Below are 26,465 nucleotides of genomic sequence, written 5' to 3'. Positions count from 1 at the left end.
AGTATACAATTGCATGTATAAGGTTGACACAAAAAACCTCTACTCATCAAAAAAAAAAAAAAAAAAACCCTATAAACACATAAAACAAACTTTTATTATGAAATTTGGTGAAGGCAGTGCCTATTTTCTAATGTAAACCTAATTGAGTAAAAAATTTTGTTTTACCAGAAAATATACTTGTAAAACATAACACTCACAAGTTTTACCTGCAAAATATAAAAATTCTCATGAGCAATAATCAGCTTTGCTGATTAATCTGCTGACATTTAAAACTAGTGTTAGCACTTAGTTTATTTTTATTTCCTAAATAATGCAAATAAAATGAAACGAGTTGTACAAGTTTAAATGCAACAATAGAACTAAACATACTTCTGGATTTATTTGTACTTAACTTGTCAGCATCGTTTTTGGTTTATCTACAAAAATTTCAATAACATGCTCTATATTCAAGGATTACATTATTCAATTGAAGCACAAAAAAAAAAAAAAAAAAAAAAAAAATTAAAAAACATCAGCGTCTATAATTTCCAAGATTTAACAAATTACCACTAGTTATACTGGTTTACTTTTTTTTTCTTACGAGTACTATATTGACATTAGCTTATTAACGAATTACAGCAGTCTATGTATACCTAGAAATATGGGGGAGGGGTCATTTTGACCCTCTGAGAAGAAATATGTATAGTTTCCTATATAATGTTATATATTTTTAAAAATTAGTGAAAAATAAACATATTTATAATAAATAGAGTTTATTTTATGCATATAGAGAGTTTAATTTTTCACACTTAAGTATTTGAAAAGAGTTTAAAATAACCCGCGCTGTTTCAATTGCATTTCAGAAACTAGCAGCTAATGCTCTTTTTTATGTGCAAAAACATTATGAATGCTTCAAATTCTTGTTGATGTGTTCCCAGAGGCATTTTTGAGTTTCTGCTCTGCTTCAGCATCAGTAAATTAGCAGATCTTTTTATCTCAAAAGGAGCAAAATGATACCTGTTCATGCTTATAGGTGTGACCCTTTAGTTTGGGTTTTAAAAAAATGCAATTTACTTGAAAACTAAATTACTACATAGCACGATTATATAGGAAAAGTCAAGGAAGGATTAAGCTTTTAATGAAAATACTAGGGAGCTGTAAGCAAAAAAAATTAGTATGAAAATGACCCCTTCCTTAATCCTCAGATTAATGCTGCAAAAATTCAACTTCTTTTTCATCGTAAGAATTAAATCAGCTGAATGTTCACTGAATTTTTAATTATGAAGAATAAAATTATGAAATATGTAAAACTTCATTTTAAGAATAAATTAAATAATGCAAATAAAATGAAATGAGTTGTACAAGTTTAAATGCAACAATAGAACTAAACATACTTCTGAATTTATTTGCACTTAACTTGTCAGCATCGTTTTTGGTTTATCTACAAAAATTTCAATAACATGCTTTATATTAATAAAATAAATACAAATCATTTCTAAGCTAAAATATTAAGTGTATGAATGCTTGTAATAATGAGAATAATAAAATTCAAAATATAGAAAATTCTAAATTGATATTTAAATTGGGTAATAATCTAAGAATACATTTTTAGTAAGACATTGAAACAAAATGATCAATGAAAAAAATTTATTTTGAAAATACAAAGAAAAATCAACATTCAAAAAGATCACTTTTTTTTCCTATATTTCTTTCAAGCAGTAATATTATTTACCATAATCTTCATTCCCTAGAAGGAAATAAACTACATTAGTAACAATATTTAATTAAAAACTTACATATAAGATAAATGCTTGTTCTTTGAGCAGAAATGTAGTTTTTATGTAAATATAACATAGCAAAGAAAAAAACATGATTTGGTCTCAATAATGGTAAATACTCAACACTTAACAGTGAAGCAGCTAGAATTGTATTCTTGAGGTGGAAGTAATCCTTGTAAATTAACATCATAGTATTATTAACACTGCTTTATGCCAAGGTTTTTGGGAGTTAATTTTTAACCTCCCCCCTTAGTTTTCACCCTAGACCAATAACAAGCACAAAAAACCATTTAATAAATAACCCATGAGCATCCAGGGTTATTCATTGTGATGAACACAACATTCAGACTCTGTTTCGTAGCATAACATGAGTTTTAAAGGTCTAATAATCATTTATTTGTGGTTTTGCGGAATTTTGTGAAAGAATGAGACCTCTGTGTAATATTCATGCAGTAAAACACAATATAAATCACATAAATTCGTTTTTGAAACTAAATTACTATAGTCAGGGCAGGGGCGGATACAGAAAAATCTTTTGAAGGGGGCACGGGAAATTGAATACCCCCGCCCTCCCGCCTTCAATGTTTCATAACAAAATTTTGACGACTTTATTTTTAAATGTGCATGTTTTTTTTTTTTTTTTTTTTTTTTTTAAGGATTCCTTGAGGTTAAGGAATCTTACTTCTAAGTACATGAATATTATGCGCTAATATACTTTGAATGTAGACGGGTACATCTTTAACATTTCAAGCCATTTAAATACTAAACCCAATATAATTTCACCAAGATGCTAGACAATGAGTGGCTTTACCTAGGAACATTGTCATAATGATTATAACATGAGGGTAAGGTTATTAAATAAACCCATACCTCTCTTGAGTTTTTTTAAAATTAATTTAATCATAACTTCATAACATATATAAGTTTCACTGAAGAATTCAGAAACTATTTCTGTATGAATTTCAAAACAATTGCTGATTTTTTGGGGGTGGCACGTGCCCCCGTTGCCCCCTAAAATCCGCTACTGAGTCAGGGTGGCGACAGAAACTGGAAAAAAAAGTTCCCCGACTTTTCCCTGATTAAGTTCACCAAATTTCCCTGATTTATGTTACCAATGATAATGGTTTCCTTTCATTGCCCTACCTGAAAGCATTGCATCTCTACATAGTATAAAATGAAGTCCCCAAAAAGCGTGTATGGGTTTGAACTTGCAAAACTCGAGAACTACCCGGCCGATTTCGGTGAAATTTTCAGTTTGTTCCTTTAAGTCCTGAAAAGGTTTGCAGACCAGTTCGATAAAAATTCGATGAATAGTACTTTTTTATTCCAATTTAGGCCCAATTTTCTCATAAATTCCCGATGATGGGGGTGAAAAATTACTTGCACATATATTATATATCGTTGGAAAGAGTAGAATTTTCCCCGTTCAACGCAATTTGTTTCAATGATCTAAATTAATTACGACGGAAGTTATTTGCGATTTTAGCTCGAATTTGTTTAGGCTTAGCTGAAATTTAGGCACTACTTTCTTCATTAAATTTATCAATAAAAAGTGAAAGGATTGTCCCACAGTTTTCTTTTTAACACCACTGGAAAGAGCTGCTTTTTGTACTCTAGATCTAACTCGACCTGTGGTCGAAAATTTAACCCTCTATCTCCATTAGAAAAAAAAGTTACACATGAATTAAATGAAGTTCAAAAATCTGTTCTCTATACAAGATTTAACCATTTTATTTTGGTTTCCACGGTAACGCTTTTTGAATCCATTGTTTATTTCCATCTTTCTCATTTTCAATTCTTAAACTTATTTTACTTTGTGTTTCCATGGTTACGCTTTTTAAATTCATCTTTCTCACTTAAATTTCTTAAAAGTATTTTAATATCTGTTATCATTGTTTGGAGGGGAAATTTTGCATGATGGTTTTTTTTTTCTTTTATTTAAGCCTGATTGTTGAATATACGTCACTTGACACAATTTTTATTTTCAAAGTAGACAGGGCAAAGCTGGGCAACGCAGGTAGTATTAAATAAAATGCAGTGCTTAAAACGGTATAAGCTGTTAATTAAAAATATATTTTGAAAAGATGCTCTTTTTTTGGTAAAAATAGTAATATTAAATTGACAGAGAAATATTGCAGGAAATCTAAAACAAATACTTTACTTCTAGAGTTAACATAAGAATTCTAAGAAATTATTAAAACTACTCTTAAAGACATATCTATTCATGATAAAACTAAAAAATTTAAATGGAAATAATCTTGAACTGAATTTTCAAGCAGTATAATTGTTGCTGTAAGAATAACAGGAGATAGGTAAAGTATAAGTAATGTAGTTTTACTTACGTAAATAATACTGCCATGTGCAGGCAGGACCGGATTTGGAAGTGCGGAGGCCCCCAGGGTTCGAAAAGATCATCATATTTTCGAAAATATCCGATACTTTAATATATATCTGAATATTTTGATATATATGTATATATCCGATATTTTTGATCAGCACTTTAATAGTAAATACATCCTGAAGTTACTATTTATTTTTTTATATTATTATTATTATAATTTATAGACATAAAATTACTGTTTCTTATTTATATCTAAACATACATTTCATTTTAAAAGTTACGTACTTTTAAGGTTATTTTCATATGATATTTACAATACATCATCTCTTTAACTCATAGGTACAAATTACAAATTAAATGAATTTAAAAAAAATATTGCCACTGAAATGCTCACTCAAATAAAAAATTGGTAGTAAATGGATACTTGCATTCAGGGCTTTCTGATATATCGATAATAATATTATTTTTGTGCAAGCATTCTTTGTAGAAATACAAAAAAAAAAAAAAAAAAATGTCTGGGAGAAAAAACTTAAAATTTGCTGACCCATGAAAGTTGGAATATTTTGCAAAAATTTTATTCTGGGGGCACCTTTGTTGTGGAGGCCCAGGGGCAGTAGCCCCGCCTGCTTTCCCCCTAAATCCGGTCCTGTGTGCAAGTAAACGGCAGTATCTGCAGAAATTAGTTTTCAAGATATTTAAAGAAATGTGTGGTAGATTCAGTACTAAAGTTGGAATTAGACGTTTTTTTCGCGCCTCTTTTTCAGCAGAAACCAAATAAGCAAGTATGTACTATAAAGATAACGTACAATAGATGACAAAAATGCAAAAACATGAAAAATATGCAACATAGCAGAATAGACATTTATGTAAAACAAATTGAAATCATTCAACAACCAGTCATATTGAGTTATTCTCTAATATCAAGAACTGAGGTTAAAATGAACAAATACAGCATTATTAAGAAATAATAAAAAATATTTACTTATGTACACAACTCGATTTCAAATGATTTCATTAGTTGTCGAGAAAAAATCTTAAGATTACTTTGATAACAAACAACATTTAAATGCAAAAACAATTATTAATTTCAAAATGTATATGGTTTTAAAATAAAAGTTTTAAACTCTGAAAAAAAAAACCCTTTAAGTAATCTGAAGTGACAGCAAATAATACCATGGCAAAAAAAAAAAAAAAATTCATTTTTAGTCAAAATTCAATTTTAGCAATTAAATTAAAAGCGCCTTAAGTGGTAACTTTTAAGATTTTTTCAGCATTAATGTAAAAAACAAAGATTTTTCGTGAAATCGTGATAACAGTATACTAATTACTTCAAGACAATAAGTAAAGGCAAGGGAGCAAGGTCATTAATGACGGCTTCCTCTTTGCCTGTAGGGTTGTTTATTTTAAGTAGCATGGAATGCATGGAAGGAAAATTCAAGCAAGGTAAAATAAACAACTTTACAGACACAGAAGCAATCTTAGGAAGCTTATCCTAAGATTGAATACTTTGACCTTGAGGAAAACCGGATGCACAAATATGCAGCACTGTATAATCGCACCTGATTAATTTAACTTTTTTGAAACAATTAATTGGCGTAAAAATCGTAGGGAATTAAAGTACTTTATTTTTCAAGGAATTTTTTTTTTCATTTGATTAATTTTCTCTGAATTTTTGTTATTTTTTCAAAATTTCCTGGTATTTCCCTGAGTGATTAAGTTCTCTGACTTTTCCCTGATCTGTCACCACCCTGATAGTGTGACAAACGTAACATTTTTGCAACCTTGAATTTGCAACATGAAATTTAGCTCTCATTTTCTCCAAAGTTTAGGTAGATATTATTGTAAAAACAAAATAATGCATTATTTTCATTCCTTAATTTTATTTTTCAAGCAGAAAAACACTCAAATTTCTTATTATGTGACAGAAACGAATATTTCTTCAAAATATGACATGTGACAAAAGTAACCGTGAATAATGTAACTCTGAAGTTATGCTCATCACGGTTACCAGAAGTCCATCTTAGAAATTGACTCATTTACTTTTTTAATTGTTACGAGTCCAAATATTAATTAATAAATAAGCACTGATACTTTGGCTTAAAATTAACACTTTGATCAACAAATTTTCGCCATGGATGAAATAAAATTTTTTTATTGGTTTTATGCAAAATGTATTATTCCCCCCCCCCATGTTTTTAAGTGAAACTTTTCATGCAAGAGCTTTGATTTTTTGATCTCCAATCTTTTTGTGTGACAAAAGTGACGTAGTTTATTTTTAATTGCTGCCAAAAATAATGAAAAGTGATAGTATTTATAAATTTAATTTTGCTAATAAAATTAACAATTTAATTTCAGGAAAAAAGTAAACGTATTTGTGGATTTTGGTCACTTTGAAGGTTTTAAATAATGCAGGTTTTCAAGAATTTCTTTGATTCAAGTCAAGTCATAGTTTAAGATAGAGACGTACCGAGTAGCACTTTGGCCGAGTAGCCGAGTACCGAGTACTCGGCCTTTCATTACTCGGCCGAGTACCGAGTTACCGAGTACTCGGCTTTTCACTACTCGGTTGAGTTACCAAGTACTAATTACGTTTTAAGAAGGACCACCGACACACGTGATGAATTTTGAACTTATTGGAATAGTTGTATAGACCTCCTTGTATGTATAATAGTTTTTAAAACTAAATTCCTGCTGAAATTTAACTAGGCATTATTTAAAAAATTTTGTTTATGTCAAAAATTTTACAAAAAAATTATATTTAAAATTAAAAATACATAAATAAAAGGTATGAATCAAGTTGGAATTAAAACAAATTATACCAATTATAGTTATAGTCTGCCAAACATAAATAATTTTTAAAAGCAAATAAAACAAATGTGCAGGAACACTGCAGACACGTGTTTCTGCGATATAAGGAACGTCTTTTTCAGTGCATAAAATGTGAGCTAAAGAATGTAAAGACATTTGACAAAAGAATCCGACTTTTGTCGGATGCCTTTAAAGCCACGAGCTCACACTTTGTGCATTGAAAAAGGAATTCCTTGTAATGCTATAACACATGTCTGTAATGTGCTTTTAACGTTGTTTTATTTCCTTTTATTTTTTAAGCAAAGGTATTTTTATAATTCTTATAACTAATTTTTGTTTGTAGCAAAAATCCATTTTTAATATAAAAATTCCATGTTTTCTATACTTACTTTTTTTTGCACAATTTTTAATAAATAAGTTTTATTTACTTTGGGGACATTAAAATAGAGATTTATTCCATTGAAGCATTACAAACTTCATTATTCTCAAAATTTAAATTTGACCTTTATAAATGATTGCAGAATATTATATATGTTTGCACTTTTTTATAAATTTTAATATCTGTCTTGGACAATATTCAATTTTTTGCAACTACTCGGTATTGGCCGAGTATCGGATCAAAATTTGGCCGAGTACCGAGTACTCGGCAAATTGGCCGAGTAGGCCGAGTACCGAGTAGTTACCGAGTACTCGGTACGTCTCTAGTTTAAGAGTATCATTCACATTGCTAAGGTTTTGCCTTGAATTTAGTTTGTAACTTTTATTATCAAAATTAACTTTATTGTTACTATTGTTTTTGGCAACAGTTAAAAGGCGGATTTTGAATAATTTTTAGCTTTTTTAATGTTTATAATCTTTTTTTTTCATTAAAATATACAATCATATTGTGCATATGCCTGAATCAGGCACAGAAAGAACAAGAGCTTGACGTGCAAGAAAACATACAGGTGAAAGGACACAGAATGTAAAGAAGAAGAAAAGATAAAAGTTTTGCTTCAATCATGAGTCTGTACAACACTTTTTTTAATCACTCACAAGAGCTTCTTTTTCCAGAAAACTATCAAGAAATGTAATGTTCTTTACAAAAACAAAATCAATTGCAAGGATTGCTTTTTCATGAAGACTACTTCCAGGAACGTTTGGACAACCTGTATTTCTACCTCAGTAATTCCAAAATTATTATTATTATTTAACAAAATAACATTATAAAAGCCTATTTTTTCCTGGGACTACTAAGAAAAGTATGCTTTTTGAAAAAACTTTTTAAAAAATTAAGGCTGTTCCAGTAGAAAACCATGCTAAACTTGACTCTTTGGAAACAGCAACAAAAAAAAAAAAAATCTAATCGCTGGATTGCAATGAAACTTTTTACTATATCAGATAAATGTGTAAAGAATAATGTGCATTAAGTAAATTGGTGCTGAGTTACCTACATTTATCACAAAATGATATTAAGAAGTACTTTTTGTCAAATATGAAATATTTCACTAACACACATTCATGAAAAATCAGCTTAACACAGTGATTCAAGATTTTTTCCCCTGAACCACAGAAACGATGTAGACGCATTGCAATTGAAATATTTTGTAAATATCATTAATTTTTTTTTAATGCTCACGTGTTCTGAAACTTACTCGATTCTGTCCGCTAATCTTATAGTTGCTTAAAGTGCTAATAGATGGCGTCAAAAACTTAAATAAGTTAGGATACGTGAAATTAAGGTCTATTTTAATAATAGCTCGGCTTTTTTTCTGATTTTTATGCTAATAAATGATTCCATATGGACCATAAACTTTCTGTAACAAGTTTCATTCCTTCGTATTCATTATAAAGCAGTCTAGAATTTTTTTCTCTAAAACCAATTGTTCATGATCACGTGGGGATCCCGCCGGACAAACATCGCTATCCGTTAGTTTTGCAGATGAAACTAGATTTTTGCGAAAAATTGAGGCTTTCCGTGCGTGTGCCTGAAGTGATGGCCAGTGGTATCGGATGTTAGTGCTTGTAGCTTGTACTCGAGGCGGCAGTGAGTGTAGTGGAGGACGTCCCCGTGTGTATTTTTCATGTTGTTAGAAATGGGTGGGTGAATAAGGAGGGGAGGGTTGGCCAACAAGTGTTCGCCGAGAAGTGAATCTTTCCTAATTCAGAATGAATATCTTTCTAAATTGACACAACACAGATATATTAAATTTCGCGATATTTTATTTCAACAACGATTTTAACTATTTTTCAAGAAGTAATTAATATTTCCCAATGTTAACGAAGGACAAAGATCATCTGAAAATAGTTCTTATTTAATAAAAAACCTTGCTCAATCCATTTGCGCAGGTGTGACATTTTTGTGCATATATTTGCCCTTTATAACAAAGAGCAAATGTATTATGTATGATAATGTGATATGAACTTTCTAAAAAATTTTGAATTTAAAAAAAAAAAGATTTTTACATATTGTGTGTGTACGCGTAATACGCTCAAATCATTACCTTTTAGACACAAAACTTTTTGTAGAAAGTAGGTACTTCGTATATTATAAAACATTTAATGGTTTTTATATTTGACTGTATCTAAATTTTAAGACAAAGTTTCTGGGAATTAATTGCAAATACAAGCGTAAAAATGTCAAATTTGTGCAAATGGATTAAGTAAATCTGCATTTCAAGAGAATAACAGATTAAGTAAACATTGGATTCATAAGTGTTTATTTAAATTGCACAAGAAGTATTATAGTGTGATCCGACTAACCATCAGCCAATATCTAGGCTAACTTGTAACAAAGGTTTCGATTGGACATTATGAAGGTTACGTACGATATACTTACAGAGACATCTAGAAATTTTCAAGGAAGTCACTTTTCTTACTTGGTGCAAATTGTTATCAGATAAAATGTTGAATTGCATTTTTCTTTTCTAGGTTAAATTTAATTTTACAGGTTCATTTACTGAGATATGCTGATCATCCATGCTTATTTTAAGTGAAGAAAAAAAATGCATTTAATAACTATCCATTTATGCTGTTTTTAAAGGTTGGTCAATTACATGCATTGATCTAAAATTCTCTCAATGCCAGTAATTGACAAAAACTTTAGTAATGAACATATGTTAAATGTTAGTTTTAAAGCTTTTTTCTTTATACCAAAGTAACTACATTTTCATGCTGAAGATATATATGTGTATAGTACAACTTTTATTCAGAAAAAAATATTTTAACCATTAATTGACTAGCTTGGTTAATTACTAATGCTCTATATCAGTGGTTCACAACCTGTGGGTTGCGACCTCCAAGGGAGTCGCGAAGAATTTGTTATAAGGGAACACATTCAAAAACATATCATTGCACAATTTAAAAACTAAAATATGTAGAGAAAAATTGCATCATTTTAGAGAAGCATCAATACTTGAGCGTAGTGGCGAATTTAAGAGAAGGGCGGCTGTATGGGGTTGCAGCAACCACCCGCCTCATCATAACAGGGTATGATGAGGCGGGATCCCTCAGCATTATTACATTTTGGTTTACGGACTTGCATTTCCACAAATTGTCGCGAAAGAGTCTCGAAAAAACCTCCCTATAACATCATCTAAAATTGTCTAAAAGTTCGTTTGGAACTTCAATATCAAATATTTTTTGTGAGAGATTCTTTTAACCCCAAACCCTCATCCTGAAAGATGTCTTGAAATTGCGTTTTCAGGACTTAATTTTCAAATATTCCGAGAAATGCCTAGAACCCTATCCCATTCCCTAAAAATAGCAAAGAAATGGATTTTTAAGTTTTCAATTTTGAAAATATTTCACAGGAGTGTCTTCTGATCCTTTCGCATAATTAAAGACCGTGTAAACATTCATTTCCAAACTTAACTTTAAAAAAAATTCCGGGTGAGGGTCTCCGATCGTTTTGCCTTGCCATCAAAGATAATCTACTATTCTATTTTCGAAACTTAAATTTCCAAAAATTTCCTTCATAGTATCCCCAATCATTCCTCCCCCCCCCCCCCTCCCCAAATAACTAAAACTTGTTTAAAATTTGTTTTCAGAACTTCAATTCTGGAAAAATTCCGGGGGAGAGGCTACCTATCCAAACATTTGTCTAATATTTACGAAGATGATTTAGCATTTTTAGGACCTCCAATTCAAAAACTCACCGGGGAAACGTTATCCGAACCCAGGGGCACATCCAGAATTGTTTTATGGAAAAGGATAGAAGTTACACAAGAAATTTCGATAAGTGAAGAAAGGGTAAGATCATTTAAGTTTCAAACTCCCCCCCCCCTTCCGAAAAAAAGTACAATATATTACCTGCACTTCATAGTTAACATTTAAAATATGAAAAACAAAACAGAAAAAAAATGATATCATTCTTTTTTTCCCTCAATGCACCGGTGGGAATCAAACCCACGACCTCCAGCAAAAGGAAGCGAAGTTTCTACCACAGAGCTGAAAAAGGCCTAATGAGTGAAACATAATTGCTCATTGTGGTCACGTTGCTCAATATCTTACGTGAGTCAAAATCTAAATTCTTTGGGATTGGTAAATAGCAAGTAACGTGATTCTTTGCTGCGTTCGAAATTCATTCGTTCGAATTATTTGCACGCACAAATAAGGGTTTATTTTTATTAATTACTAGTGGTACTCGCACGGCTTTGCCTGTAATAGAAAATTTAAAAGGTCTTTTGGTTCGCCTGTATATTTACAAATAATGTATGGTGAATTTTCTCGCCAATTGGCTTGTGCCCATGTTACGGTTCCACGTTATGATAATTTCGTAATTTACTCGTCCATCTTATGATATTTTTGTTCTTAAAATTAGAATAGAAAACGAACCACATCGAATTTTCGGAAAATCGCTTCGAGGTGCACAGCCCATGCTACAAACTAACTTTGTGTCACATTTTATGAAAATCGGCTGAACGGTCTTGGCGCTATGCGCGTCACAGAGATCGAGACATCCCGACATCCTCCGGACAGAGAGACTTTCAGCTTTATTATTAGTAAAGATTTTACTGTGTTTATTAATATATTTTTAGACGATAAATCTAAATAGATCTAAGTTTAGTGATATTTTTATTTCTTTGCTTTTTTTATTGGCAGTTTCTTTCAGATTGAAGAGTTACAAGTTATTATCATAATTTTTAATAGAGATGCTGTTATCTTTGAAAGATGCTATTATCTTTGAAACAGCAGTCATTGTGTCAGGATTTTTTAAAAATTACTTTATGGAATATGCTTGGAACTTAGACAAAACTATGTGTGCACATTATAATTAACGAAACAGAATCTTTCCTCTTATTTCGGAGTGGGAATGGAAATTTACATTGGCCCTAAGAGCTTTTTAATAAATTTTATAGTTCGAGCAGAGCCGTTCGGGTACAGCTAGTAAAGCAATAAATGAGCACTCAACACAATTCTTCATGTTGCATCGTAAAATGTATAGAGAATCAAAAGTGATAACATTAGACTGTCATATTGATATAGATCTCTTTTCGTAGGAAATTTTTCAGTCAATGAAATAACCTTTATAAGGCAACCAGATACAGATAAGACATAATAGATGAAAATCGTAATCCCTATTCCCACCCCCGTTTTCTTTTTCTAAAAAAAAAAAAAAAAAAGAAGTAGGAGTTCGGGTTTAAATTGAAGGTTTATACATACACCCGATTTTGTGACCATTTTATGTAGGCCACAGAATGGAGACTGTATTTCTCCAGAACATATTAAATACAAAATAAAATACATACTAAATTTCATTTGCTATCTTAATTATCTTTCTGAGTGTAAAGTGAATAAATATGAAAAATAATATGGAAAGTTTATTTACTGAAGATCTGCAATGCAACATGAGATGCTTCCAAGATTTTTAAAACTTTTTTTTAACAATGTGATTTTTTTTTTTTTTTTGGGATATTGGCCATATAGGAGTGTAATTTTTACATCGAAAAATTAGAGAAAAAGCTTAGGTCCGTTATTTCAAAATTTTCCAGGGGAGGGGGAAGGGTTTATGTTCACCACATTTTATAGGGAACCAGCAACAAAACATGAACAAAAAAACTATTTTTTTAAATTTCTAAAATCCAGGGGGTCCCAATTGCCACCCCTCCCTTTCCCCCTGATTTCCCAAATGACGAACCTGAAATAAACTCTGAAACAAAATCCAGGAAGGATAGATCGTTTTATTGATTTTTAAAATATTTTTGGGTGAATACCCCCTTAGATCTCCTTTCTTGTTACATATTTTCCTGCTTTTAAAGTTTTCACCTCTCCAGCCCTTCAGAAGAATGCTTGTAGTCATAGTTAATATAATATTCCATTCTCCTCCAAGTAAAAATGATGACAATCAAATGACTACTCATCATCAAAAAGGGGGGGGAGTTCACTAATCTTGCCAAAACAAAAGAAAAGAAAAAAAAAACAGTATTTAGTTAAAATTTCATCACCTTTGCGAAGCAGAGAAGTGCTTGAACTAAATCCAATAAGTAACTTTGCTAACTTGGTTGTCCGTTTTCTGCTCAAGTCATTGTGGCAAAACAAGGCGCATGTTTTATTTTGATCAACGTTTTGAATACAAGCAAAAAGTGAAAGTTTGTGACAAGATAACAAATTCTTGAACGCTTGAAACACTAAAAAATGGATTGAAGGCAGTGGGGGATTTACTAGGGGAGGGGGGGACCACCCCCTCCATAACCGTCATTTTCTAAAACCAATAATATAGAATTGAAGGAATTACTAGCTTTCGCTATTAATTTCAATCAAGTACATTCCACAAATTTGCTTTAAATTAAGTTTAGACAGTATAGTCGAGGATGGACAGCATTACCCACTTTTTAATTTGAACCGAAGCTCGCCCCTCCCCCCTTTTTTGAACTTTAATAATTTTTATATTTTATATGTATCTTCCAATCTTTCTCTCCTATGGACTACACTACATATACTGGTATGATGATACATTTTGCTATTACTTAGAACAGTGGTTTCTAACCCTCAGGGTTTTCAATCACCACCCCCCTTGAAAAGAATGTAAATCCGCCCCTTGAATCGAAGGTAGCACAACAATACTAGTAGTATATACTGCATAGTACTATTAGAGTGTAGTGCTTTATTATTAGTGCATACTGTATGTATCGTACTGGCTTTTTTCATGTCTCTTTCTCCCATTAATAATTGATTTTGCGCATCGTAACAGTATTTGTTGAATACTGCTGTTTTTTTAAAAGTACGATAAAAATTCAGCCGTTTATGTAAGAAACGGTAATATATTGTTAAGAAATGGTCTGAAACAGTTTGAGGGGTGTTTAAAAATGTCTAAAATAATCGAGTATGTTAATAAAAAAATCGTATATTGTTCGTTTTCCACGAGAAGGCACTTGACTCCTCCTTCGTCACTTGGTATCTGATGATTCTATTTCGCTGTTTTCGACAGAAGGTTTATTTGGATCATAGCATTTTGTTGTAAACGCAGCAGTTTTTAAAATGTAAGAACAATGATAAGCAAGGATTGCTTATCAATCACCCCTGCGTAAAATGGAACTCTGCGTTCGAAGAGGCTGGGTTAAGTAACTTCTCGTCAAAAACAGACAATACATACCCTTTTCTACAATGCGAAATTTTGATTTATCCACGAGGGGTTTTGGAACGCCTCGCTTGCGTAAGTCCTGACTCGACTGCATATCCGAATACGTGCAATTTTACGGGGGAAATTTTTTGAATTAAAAAGCAATATGCACCCGTCAAATAAAAATATTCAGTGAATGTATGACTGACACATGCATAAAAGTATGTTTAAAAAATAATTCCAAAGAAAATAAACTGTATGAAGAACATCAAGCAAACAGCGTTGTGACCTGTTCAGAAAAAAAATGGTCGCACATCAATAAGTTCTCGATTTAAACAAGCATCCTTTGAACTCCGCTCATAACCCCCCCCCCCTTAAAAACAGTTCTGGTAGTTTTCGGGAATTGTGGCATTACTTCCATTTACTCACATGTGTTGGCAACGATATGGTTGATAGCAAGCGTCGAGCACAATTTGTATTTAATTCGCTAACTAAGTTACGAAAAAATATGTTTTTTTTTGGGGGTCAGAAATGTTGTTTTTTCCTCTTTTAAATAAGAATGTAACTGCGCCCCCCCACCTCCTTCAAAGCTTGGTTTTTTATTCAATGAAAAAAAAAATTGATTTTCTGCATTGTTAATATTAATAAACTATATCGTTTTTGTTGTGTCAATAGAAGGCCTCCGGATCAGGCTGTGCCTGGGGCCTCACAATCCCATGATTCACCACTGCCTACATACACACACGTCTACACACAAACAAGTCCTTACACACACGTAACCGGCCAGGAGGAGGGGCAGGCTTGGGAGGACATGAGCTGTTTCTAGAAACAACAGCTTCTAATGAGTAGGGTCCTGTTGCAACTCGTGATTGAGAAAAACAAATTCGAATTCAAAGTGTCAAAATTCAAATTAGATACATAATATATGCATATATATATATATTAATATCCTTTTTTTTTAGTTAATAGGGGTACCGTGGTACTTCTGGTTACCCCCCTGTGCACGCCAATGGAAACATGACCACTGCTAATGTTGTTCCACAGCACCATGACATCATCCCCATGGGCACCCTGTTCCTGCCACCAAGGATGGTTCTAGGGCCAGCTATACCGGATCCCTTTTCGGGGCAGCATAATGGTCTGAATATGACATTTTTATTAGGGGGAAAACAGAAAATCATTTTTCACACACAATTCTTTTTCTTGCTTGGGAGAAAGGAAAATATGAGTGTTATTAAGTGTAACACAATTTTTTTGACTGTTGCAACATAGCCAAATTGATAAAATCTGCGTCCCACTTTCCTTGTGCTCCTTCCTTTATTAGATAAAAATAGATGTTTTATAACCACCTTGCAGTTCTTGACGAGATATCTCATCCATTTAATATGTAATTCTGGGACTGGCCAACCGCAAGGGTATTAAAAATATGAAAAAATAGGTGTGCGCATTATACATACGCATGTTAGAAGTAATACAGCTTTAAATGCGTAATTTTTTGGACACTTTCCAAAACCCATAACAATACATGGTAAACATATTTTTTTGTAACATATAAACATATTTAAGAGTACATTCGTTAAAGGTTTTAGACAATTATGTAGAGTCTGTAACAAGACTTTTTTTTGGCATAACTTTTTAATTTACTGTTTGATTAGCACATTATTTTATTTTGAGTTTATCCTACTAACACACCATCTCAAATTAAAATAATTCGCAAATCAAATAGTAGCCTGAAAATGTTGGGTTTAAAATCCAAAATGTGTTTTCAGAGGACAGCCCTTCTTAATGTCATCAAAATTTGCTTAATGATATTTTTTGTATTTCTTTTTCGAAATTTTTGCGATGCAGGGCCCAAGGGCCCCGAAATCCATTCCATTCCCAAACATTACTACCAAAGATAGTATCACAGGGTGGCGACAGGAACTGTGAAAAAAAGTTCCCTGACTTTTCCCTGAATTCGTTCATCAAATTTCCCTGATTTATGTTACCAATGATAATGGTTTCCTTTCTTTGCTCTATTTGAAATCCATTGTATATTTATAAAATGCAGTATTTTAAACGTTTTAAGTTGTGTAAAGTTGTTGAACTAAAGATATATTTTAAAAAGATGTTACTTTTTAAAATAAAATGGTAAAAAAAAAAACATATCAAGTATTTTTTTGGAAAAAAAAACCCCTACAAAACAGTACATTAAATTTTTCTACACGGAAAGATTATAGAAAATAAAAAAATAAAAAAAAATACTTTACTTCCAGAAACCACTTAGCATAAGAATTTTAAGAAACTATTAAAATCACTCTTAAAAACTAAAGTAATTGAAATGATTTTGAACTAAATTTTCAAACGGTATAATAATTGTTGCAAGAATAACAAGTAATAGTGAAAGAATAGAAGTAATATAGTTATTCTTATGTAACTAATTGACATATTTATGCAAAACAGATGAAACCATTTGACATCCATTCATAGGGAGTTTTTCTCTAATCAAGAACACAGGTTTTAATGAATGAATACAGCATCTTAACAATAAAAAAATAAAGATATTTACTTAAGTACACAAGTTAACTCTATTTCAAATGATTTCAGTATGTAACGAAAAAAAAGCTTAGATTACTTTTGTAACAAACAACTTTGAAAAGCAAGAAAAAAAACAGAAAAAAAAAAAGAAATTAGTTAATTTTAAAATATATAAAAGAAGAATACAACTTGGTTATAAATAAAAGAATCACTTAAGTCTGAAGACAAGAAAACCTTTATAATCTGCAGCAACAACAAATAGTATAGTGACAAAAAACAAAGTTTTTTTGTTTGAAAGTTAAATTTTAGCAATTAAATTAAAAACGCAAAGAAGTAATAACTTTTAAGCTTTTATCAGTATTAATTCAAAAACCAACGATTTCTTCTTGAAATCGTGATTACAGTACACTAATCACTTTGAGACAATGGAATTAAGGCAAAGGAGCTAAGGCATTAACACTCCGTCGGGCGCAACTGATCTATTAGGCACAAATCGAATTCTTTAGTTAGCCACGCCTCCTCAATAGCTCATGAAAAAAGGTATATTCATTTTCTCAAACTTATGTTACATTCGAAAACCATGAAAAACTGTTTTATTTCTCTTCTTTGGTGTTTGTAGTTGACAATTTTTTCGTAAGAAAATGTAAACATGTGTAGAAAAGATCAGTAGATCACATTGTGCTTCCCAGGCTCAATGCGCCCGATCGTGATTCTACAACATATTGCGCCCGACGGAGTGTGATTGAAGGCTTCCTGTTTGCCTGTATGGTTGTTTTTTTTTACGTAGCATTGAAAGCGTGCAAGGAAATTTCAAGCTAGGTAAAATAAATAACCTAACATACACAGAAGCAATTTTAGGAAGTTCATCTTGTGGTTAATAAGTAAGATTCAATACTTTGACGTTGATGAAAAAAGATGCACAAATATGCGGCAGTGTATAATCGCACCTCATTAATTTTATTTTATTTACTTTTTTTTTTTGGCACAGATAATTGGCGGAAAATGCGTAGGGAATTAGAGTACTTAATTTTGTAAAGCAAAAAAAAATTTTTTTCTTCATAAAATCAATTTTCCCTGATTTTTTGTTATTTTTTCGAAATTGCCTGACTTTTCCCTGATCTCCCTGATCTGTCGCCACCCTGTATCATTTAGCGTCTTTAGAGAGGCCCCTAATCCCACCCCCTCAATTTGAAATTGACTTCAATTTAAAAAAATAGTTCATGAGGGCACACTGAACACCCGCCCGCTCTTTGTCCCACTGTTATAAAACAATGCGTAAAATACCATTTTCTAAAAAAACTCTGGAGGAGAACTGCCTGGCTTATGTAACTTTTTACGGCGATAGGGCATGTACCCATCAATCGTCGAAGTGAGATGGACAAAAGTCGATAGTTGCATTTTTCAGATATTATTATCAAAAAATATTTGAAAGATCCGCCAAAGTTTCCCCGTTTTGTTAACGTCACCAAAGATAGCATAAAATTGCACTTTTAGAAATATCCAATAATCTTTAGATATAAGAAAGGTCTTGGGAGCCCCAAAACCTTTCCTTCCCGAAAATAGCCTAAAATGGATTTTAGTTCCGAAAAATATTTCGGTTCGGAATATTTTTACGTTTTCCCTATCGTTTTCAAATATAACCAAAAATGAGTTTTTGAAACAATTGTGCTGAGAAATTACCGGAGGAAAGCCGCCAGATCCCCTATCGTCACCAAAGACAGCCTAAAATTGCGTTTTAAACTTCAATTTCGAAAACTTTCGATAGGAGATGATTGAATCTCCCTCCCCCTAGCATCGTCAACAAAGATGACCCAAAACTACTTGTTTAAAACTTCAGTTTCCGAAAACTTTTGGGAAGAGCGCCGATCTTTCCTAAGCTACGGTCACAAAAAATAGCTTCGGATTAATTTCAATTTCGAAAGAATTTTAGGCATAGGCGGATTTAGGACCGAGTTCCTGGGGGGGGCAGGATTTTTTTTTTTTTTTTTTGAGCGACATTTTTATAACCCCCACCCCCATGTTTTTGTCTGTTGTCTGTGATGCATGTCCATGCTTTACTTTTTGTGTGTTGTTTTCATTAATGTGTGTTTAATGCTGCCCTTTTTGTATTGACCTTAAGAGAGGGGGCTGGTATTAGGAGAGTGACACAGGGCTTCCTTTTAAGTAGGAAATTGAATATCTCGATTTTAGGGGTCCCGGGGGTTTCTCCCTCGGAGGAAATTTGGTAAAATGGACATAAAATTCTGCATTTTGAAGCCTTATTAAGATTAATGGGACAGACATAGAAATTGATAACTAGATTATACAGTTGTACAGTATTGTTCAAACTTTCTAAGAAACAGCCATTTTAAGTTTGAAAGAAAAATAAACTATAGATTTCTCATTACAACAACCTTTTTTTAATTATAAGTAGTGCAGAAAAAGAAAAGGAATAGAGGTAGTGTATCATTTTTTTTTCAGGCTAAACAGATTAACAATATATGCAATAGAAGTAAGATAAAAGCAATCAATACAAAAGAATTTCCAAAATACTGAATTCAAGATTGAATATATAGCAAGATATGAAACATGTGAGTCACAAAAATTTATTTCGAAAAATATGTTACAAATGTGAGAACCATGATTTTTATTTTTAATGCAGGATGTGGCAAGGACCTGACTTTGACAAATTTTGACATTCCTCTCCCTCTACCATTTGTTAGAAATTTTAAAATTCAAGGTTTGTAGCCATACGTTTCCAAATATTCAAACACTTGAAAATGAAATTTGTTTTTTCAACCAACTTCCATTTTTTAAGGAACGAATCATGCAATTTTTTTTTTGGGGGGGGGGGGGGAATAAGGGACCCACTTCAAAGCATGGGCTCTAAGCAATAGCTTGTTTATCTTATAGGCAAATTCAGCCCTGTGTGTAATTCACTCTTACCTGCAGATTTTTGCTTGATTTTTTTTTTGTAATTTTTACAAAAATTCGTCGGTTTTTACGATCAAAGGATTTTTACGATTTTACCAATCTTTGTTAGGTTTTTATAGATTTTTATAAAATTTTAGCAAATTTTTCCAAAATTTTTGATGACACAATTATTTAGATTTCAATAATGACAAGGACTGACTCACTTAGATTTAGATGATTATGACTTACCTTACTTTTTAAACAATATTTATAAAGTAAGTAAAATTGTACTCTCCCTCTAAGTAAAAAGATTCAATTAATCAGAATTCTCAGATAACTGAAATTTATTCGGTTTGGGATAGAATTAAATTTCTCTCTTTCTCTCTCAAAAAAAAAAAAAAAAAGGAAAACAAAAAAAAAAAAAAAAAAAACTCTTGTTTTAGAATCTCTCAAAAAGTCAATTAATCTACTAAGAACATAAATATTATGCACAAATATATTTTAATTGTGGACACAAATCATAACGAGTAGATCGTTCTGTTAGCGCGAATGGGGGGGGGGAGTTTTCCTCCCTTCGTTTTAGGTTCTAATTTGTTAAAATAATCGTCAATTATTATAAGTGTTGCAGCTTAAAGGACAGCTTGTTTAGCCTACATTTTCATACACTTGCCCAAATGGTTATCAGTCCAAAATACTGAATTTAGACACATTTTCAGCACCCCAGGACAGCTGCGCTATTTGTATTTAATGTTCGTTTTTTTTTCTTTTTTTTTTCTTTTCTCCCATCAGAAAAGTACATTCGCTATTCTCTATATTTTCATTAAAAAATTCAAAAAAGAAAAAAAGTAATGATTTTTTTTGTTTTAAGATTTTGGAAGATGTGTTGTTACTATATAAAGTCCTCTCAAAACTGGGGGGCCCCTATTCCCCCCCCCTCCCACTATAAACACACCCATGCTCTTCTGAACTATTCAAAAAAGAAAAAAAAATGATTTTTTTTTCATTTTTGGAAGATATGTTGTTACTATATAAAGTTCTCCCAAAACTGGGGGGGCATTGCCCCCCTCTGCCCTCCCATAAATCCGCCCATGATTTTAGGAGAGAACTCCAACATTACTTTTCCCCTGAAGTCTCGAAAAAGTTCCTAAAATTGCAATATTTGAGGTCAATTTCAAAAATTTCTTCATGCACTTTGAATATACCTGATTCTTTTCTCCTTGCAACCAAACACAATCAAAGATTACTAAAACTATTTTTCGTACACCAATTTCGATAATTTTCTGGGCGCAATCACCCTCTCCTGATTACCCTCCTCCGTCCTTTCTCTGATGTCACTGAAGACAGACTATTAAATGCATTTTTACGACAGGAAATTTTTGGTATCTATTACTTTCTTCAAAGATATAAATTGTATTTAAGGAGTTTCTTACTACAAAACTTTTCTTCCTTTTTATAAGTTCATCATTTTTGTTTTTTTTTTTCTTTTTTAAATTAGAACTTGATAAAGAAATTTGAAGAAATATGTATATGGACGTCAAAGCTTAGTCAAAATATGCAAATTACTCTTGAGAGGCGGCACATCAGATCTTTGCACACGGGCGGCCGACACCCTAGGATCGGCCCTGCAGTTTATAATATTTTTTTATTGAAAGACTTGATGAAATTATGAAAGAACCGAAGAATCTTCCTTTTGAACGTCATAGTTGGAGATGTTTGCTTTCTTTTTTTGTAACCAGTTTAGCTTTTTACTTTTTGTAGAATGGCTTTACTGGCTTTTTATATCTAAATTTGGTTATCAACATTAATTAGGCATATTCAATACATTTAATGTGAATGTCATATTAGATTGCTAAGTTGTTTCACACAATAATTCTTTAAATATGTGATCAAAACACAATTTTTGGGCAAAAATTTATTGTTTTGTATATGGTTGATTATACAATGTGTATTCCGAAAGTAATGCAATGGTTTTTTCCAGGCTGCTTTTGTTGGTAGGAGTATAATAGAACTACTTGGTTTAGGTGAGGTTATGTTAACCTCTGCGCATCGACCGTGTCATGGGAAAATAGTACGCGATTAAATTTTGTTGCTTAACCAACAAAATCTCTTGAGGAGACTAACAAAATGATTCGTGAAGCTTACGGGGACTCTTCTCTGTCCTATTCACAAGTTTTGAGGTGGTTAAAGACCTCTAAAGAGGGCCGGGAAGAGGTTCAAGATGAACAATGCTCTGGACGGCCCTCAACCAGCGAAACTGACAACAATTTGGCTCGTGTTCCTCAATTGTTGGACTTTTACCCTTGATTGACTATCAAGATGGTCGCAATTGAACTGAACATGTTGTCTACTACTGTGCTTCGCATTACTCAAGATTTAGCGATGAGAAAAGTGTGAAGCAAGTTCATGACGAAGCATCTTGCCATAACGCTCTGCCAATCAGCGAGTTCCTGGCTAAACACCAGGTGAAAACGCTGACCTAGCCCCCTTTACTCCTGAAGTTGCCCCGGCACTTTTTTTTTGTTCCCTCGGATTAAGGCAGGCCTGAAATTAACCCATTTTTCATCCCTAGAAGAGATCCAATCAGCCGTGAAGAAGACCTTAGGGGAGGTCCCCCAAAAATGCCTTTCAGGGCACTTACCAGTCATGGCAGAGAAGATAGAAGAAATGTGCGGAAGCCCAAGGACATTACTTTGAAGAATTTTAAAGAAGTGTTTTTGTGCAAATCTATTTGTCAATAAATTACTTCAAAAAAAAAATAACTGTATTACTTTCGAAATAGACCCTATATATATATATATATATATATATACAGCGAAACTTCCCTTAACGGACACTCCCGAATAACGGACACCTCTAATTAACGGACATTTTTGCAAGTCCCAGTCCCTCAATATAGGCCATTCCATGTAATTCACTCTGAGTAATGGACACTCCGAATAACGGACAGTTATTTCACAAAAAAATTCCCTTGCGATCGTAGCACTTTCTGTTTTTTTCTTTTCACAGAATATCTTAGTAACAGCTTGCCTTACAATGCTTTTCATCCTCCACAACTGATATTTCCCCCCCCCCTTATCACTGTTTCTTGGAATTAAAAGGGTGATAATGGGCAGAGGCAGCGATTGGGGCTTAAAAGTTGGGGGCAGAAAAAAATAAAACAAACAACTAAAAGATATGGTATTTTTTGGGGGCAGCAAAAAATGAAAAAAAAAAAAGTCATAATTTTATTACGCCTAGTTTTGAGAGTATTGAAGCAGATAAGTGAAAACTAATGTCAGTCTAACAATTAACGTACGTTTTTTCTTGAGATTTTAATGAATTTTATACACAATAACTATTCAAAAGTTGAGATGAAAATGAGGAAACTGGGTGCTTTTTCTAACTGGGGCTCTCGGGAGATGCAAATGAGCAGACCGGCGCCGGTAGTAGTCGACTTTGGTGCCATGGTTTCGTTGGGTTGTTTAAGCTATTTCTGGGAACATGAATTGTTTTGCTGATGACGTCAAAGTTATGGGGACTGTAGAAAATGAAGAACAAGCAAACCAGCTGCAAGAGGATCTAGATCATATTACGGAGTGGGCCGATAAATGGGGTATGGCTGTTAATGTTGGGAAATGTTGGTAATGAGCAAAGGAGTAGACAGTTTTAAGAGGGCCATTGATCTTCACTGGGGATTGTAAATTGACTAGGACCAGTCTAGCTGGGCCCAGAGCCTGTTGCTGGTCGTCACTTTTGTATTTTGTATTTTAATTTTAAGACATGAAAAAGATTTGCCCATATTCAAGGTCATATTGCCAACTGTCAATCATGCAATAGTGATACACAAGATAAAATAAATTATCCATAAAAAGTGGGGGGGGGGGAAGGGGGGGTTGCTGTGCCAAATCGCCGCCATTGGTAATGGGATATTCATACCCTGAGATGAATTGAGAGGCAAGCGAACCTGCCTTTCATGTAGCAATCGTAGCTTTGCAATTGCAAACTTTCCTAAAGGCATGTTGATTTAGTTGATTTTTTTGTGTGACAATATTATTTGAGTTTTAAAATGGCAACTAAAAGAAAGAGACTGACATTGAAAGAAAAAATTAATGTTTTGGATGTTGCCGAAAAAGAAAAAATAAGTGTGCGTTGTCTTGCCAATTGTTTTCAAGTTGGGAAAACTCAAATCAGCGAAATTTTAAAAGATAAAGACGAAATTAGAAAACTGTGGATTGTAAGTTCGAATGAAAATTTAAAAAATGTAAAGTTTCGCAAAACAGAAACCAGTGAAATCGACGAGGTTGTCATGAAATGGTTCAGTGCTGCTCGTGCAAAGAAGGTCCCAATAAGTAGGGTATTACTAAAGAGAAAGCCAGAGAAGTCGGGAAAGCTTTGAGAACAAACTCTTTTAAGGCATCAAATGGATGGCTTGAAAAATTCCGAACACGGCACAACATTTCTTTTAAATCCATTTGTGGCGAAAAACAAATTAATTACACTTGACGTAAAATGTAGTAAACCTTTCGCAATTGTTTCGATTGTGTTCTACAAAGGGAACAACAGCCCCTCTTGAAAAAGGTAAATTAAGTAGTTCCTCCTAATAGCGGACAAAACTTCTGGTCCCTTGACTGTCCGCTATTCGGAGGTTTCACTGTACATAGTAGAATACATACAGAAAAGTATTTTAGTTGAATAAATTTTTGAAAGTAATACCCGGGTAAATACCCATTTTGGGTATTTACCTGGGTATATACCTTGGGTATTTACCTCTAAAAATAAATACCCGGGTATTTTACATCACTAATCTTATGTAAAGTTATCATTTATAGATAAGCTGACATAAATTCTTGTGCACATCCATAGGCAAGGACCTCGCCAGGACTTTGTTTGGGAGGGGGGGGCATAAAGTTTCAATAAAAAGAAGAAAAAGTCCCCTGTTGCTATGATTTTCGAAGCATATTGTGCATTGCCATTGGTAGATATACAGGGTGTTCTGTCTTAACCTGCAAGACCTTTTTTTTTTGCAATCGTTAGTCCTAGATGTACGCTTTCAATTGCAAAAATGTTCAGGGCAGTTCTCAAAAGGTGGGAACAAAAAAGTTAACTTTGAGCAATTTCAAAGATTTTCAAATTTGACATCAATTTTGCTTTTATTCTATAGTATGCATACCTAGAACACAATATATGAACATGAAAAGACAGCAGGTATTTGTAAAAATTGTTAATTAGCAAATTAAATCAGCAGTCTGTAGGTAACAGATTTTGGACATTGTTGTCCTGTAGGTAACGGATTTTGGACATCATTATGTAAGTTTCAATTTTTGACAATTGTTAATCTGATTTTTAACTTTTCCAATGAAAATTTTATTTACTACTTGAATTTTGCAATTTAATAACAAAGAGGATATTAATGAAGTACTTGAATAGCTATACATACTGCTCTTTACATATAATACAGTTTCGGAATGATTTTGAAGAAGTTGATGAAAGGTTAAAAAAAAGCTTCAAATTAAAAATAATACAAATGTAAAAAGTGACATCAGTTTTAATAAAGATTATTTTTCTAATTTCAAAGAATTAAAACGATGTCTTAAAAAAATTATTGAAAAAAGAAATTGGTATTTCTATTGGCATGTCAAATTCAGCCATTTTATCATTTTATGTTAATATGACTGAAAAATTATTCTTTACACTCGCTCTTCTAAGAGCACCTCGTAATACTTATTTTATTAATGAAATGCTGCAGTTAAAGTTGATAACATTGGAAGATAGTTGGTTTAGCGTTGAAATTCATAGTGGAATAACGTTAGAAAAAGTAGGTTGAGCGTTGTTTTTTACATCGAAATTGCGTTTGAAAATTGTTAGTTTACTGTTGTGTTTTACATTGGAACAACATTAGAAAATGTTGGTTAAGCGTTGCTTTTTACATCGAAATTACGTTTTTAAATGGTTAGTTTACTGTTGTATTTTACATTGGAATCACATTGTTTGAACGTTGTATTTTACATCGAAATTACGTTTGTAAAGGGTTAGTTTACAGTTGTATTTTACATTAGAATAACGTTTGAAACTAACCAATAACCAACCGTTGGATAACGATTTTCCGACGTACCGTTTTAAGGTACGTTCCGACGTAAGATGCCGACGCTGGTCCAATGTAATAGGATAACGTTGGGCCAATGTTCGTGTGCTAGCTGGGTAATAACAAAGAGCAGTGGCGGCGCTAGGCGTCGGCGACGTCGGCGACTGCCGACGGCCTCGCGCCGATAGGGCCTCGCAAAATTCTTAGAATCAAATTCTCAAAAGTTTTAAGAAATTTCCATGTTTTCAATTGAAACTCTTATTAAATGCAACAGACACAAAAGAAATCAAAATAGTGCGTGCAGCGGAGACTGCACAGAGCCAGCCTTAGCAAATGCGGGGCCCAATTCTGTCGGGACCTGAAGTTAAAATGTTCAGTAGCTACAGCTTATTGATCAGCTAACTCTATTCCCCCTACCCCCGTCCTATTTCTTTTCTTTTTCTCTCGTTTCCTAAATTCGTCTAAAAATAAGAAAATATTCAAAATGCTGCTCCTCCGAACACACACCCCTCCATACATACAAACACCGAAAGCATTATGGAGCATTTG

At 32.7% G+C, this 26,465-nt stretch overlaps 1 long non-coding RNA gene across 1 annotated transcript in view; it reads right to left on the bottom strand.

Annotated features, from left to right (window-relative positions):
* Positions 1-1,609: 1,609 nt before the first annotated feature.
* Positions 1,610-26,465, bottom strand: part of LOC129223591 (uncharacterized) — a 31,914-nt gene continuing 7,058 nt past the window's right edge. The window contains exon 2 of the long non-coding RNA XR_008580639.1: positions 1,610-1,726. This is a non-coding gene — a long non-coding RNA (uncharacterized LOC129223591). The remainder of the gene's footprint in view (positions 1,727-26,465) is intronic.

This window comes from Uloborus diversus, chromosome 1, assembly GCF_026930045.1.
Source record: "Uloborus diversus isolate 005 chromosome 1, Udiv.v.3.1, whole genome shotgun sequence".
Taxonomy (NCBI): Eukaryota; Metazoa; Arthropoda; class Arachnida; order Araneae; family Uloboridae; genus Uloborus; species Uloborus diversus.
This window is presented reverse-complemented; position numbering and strand designations above follow the sequence as displayed.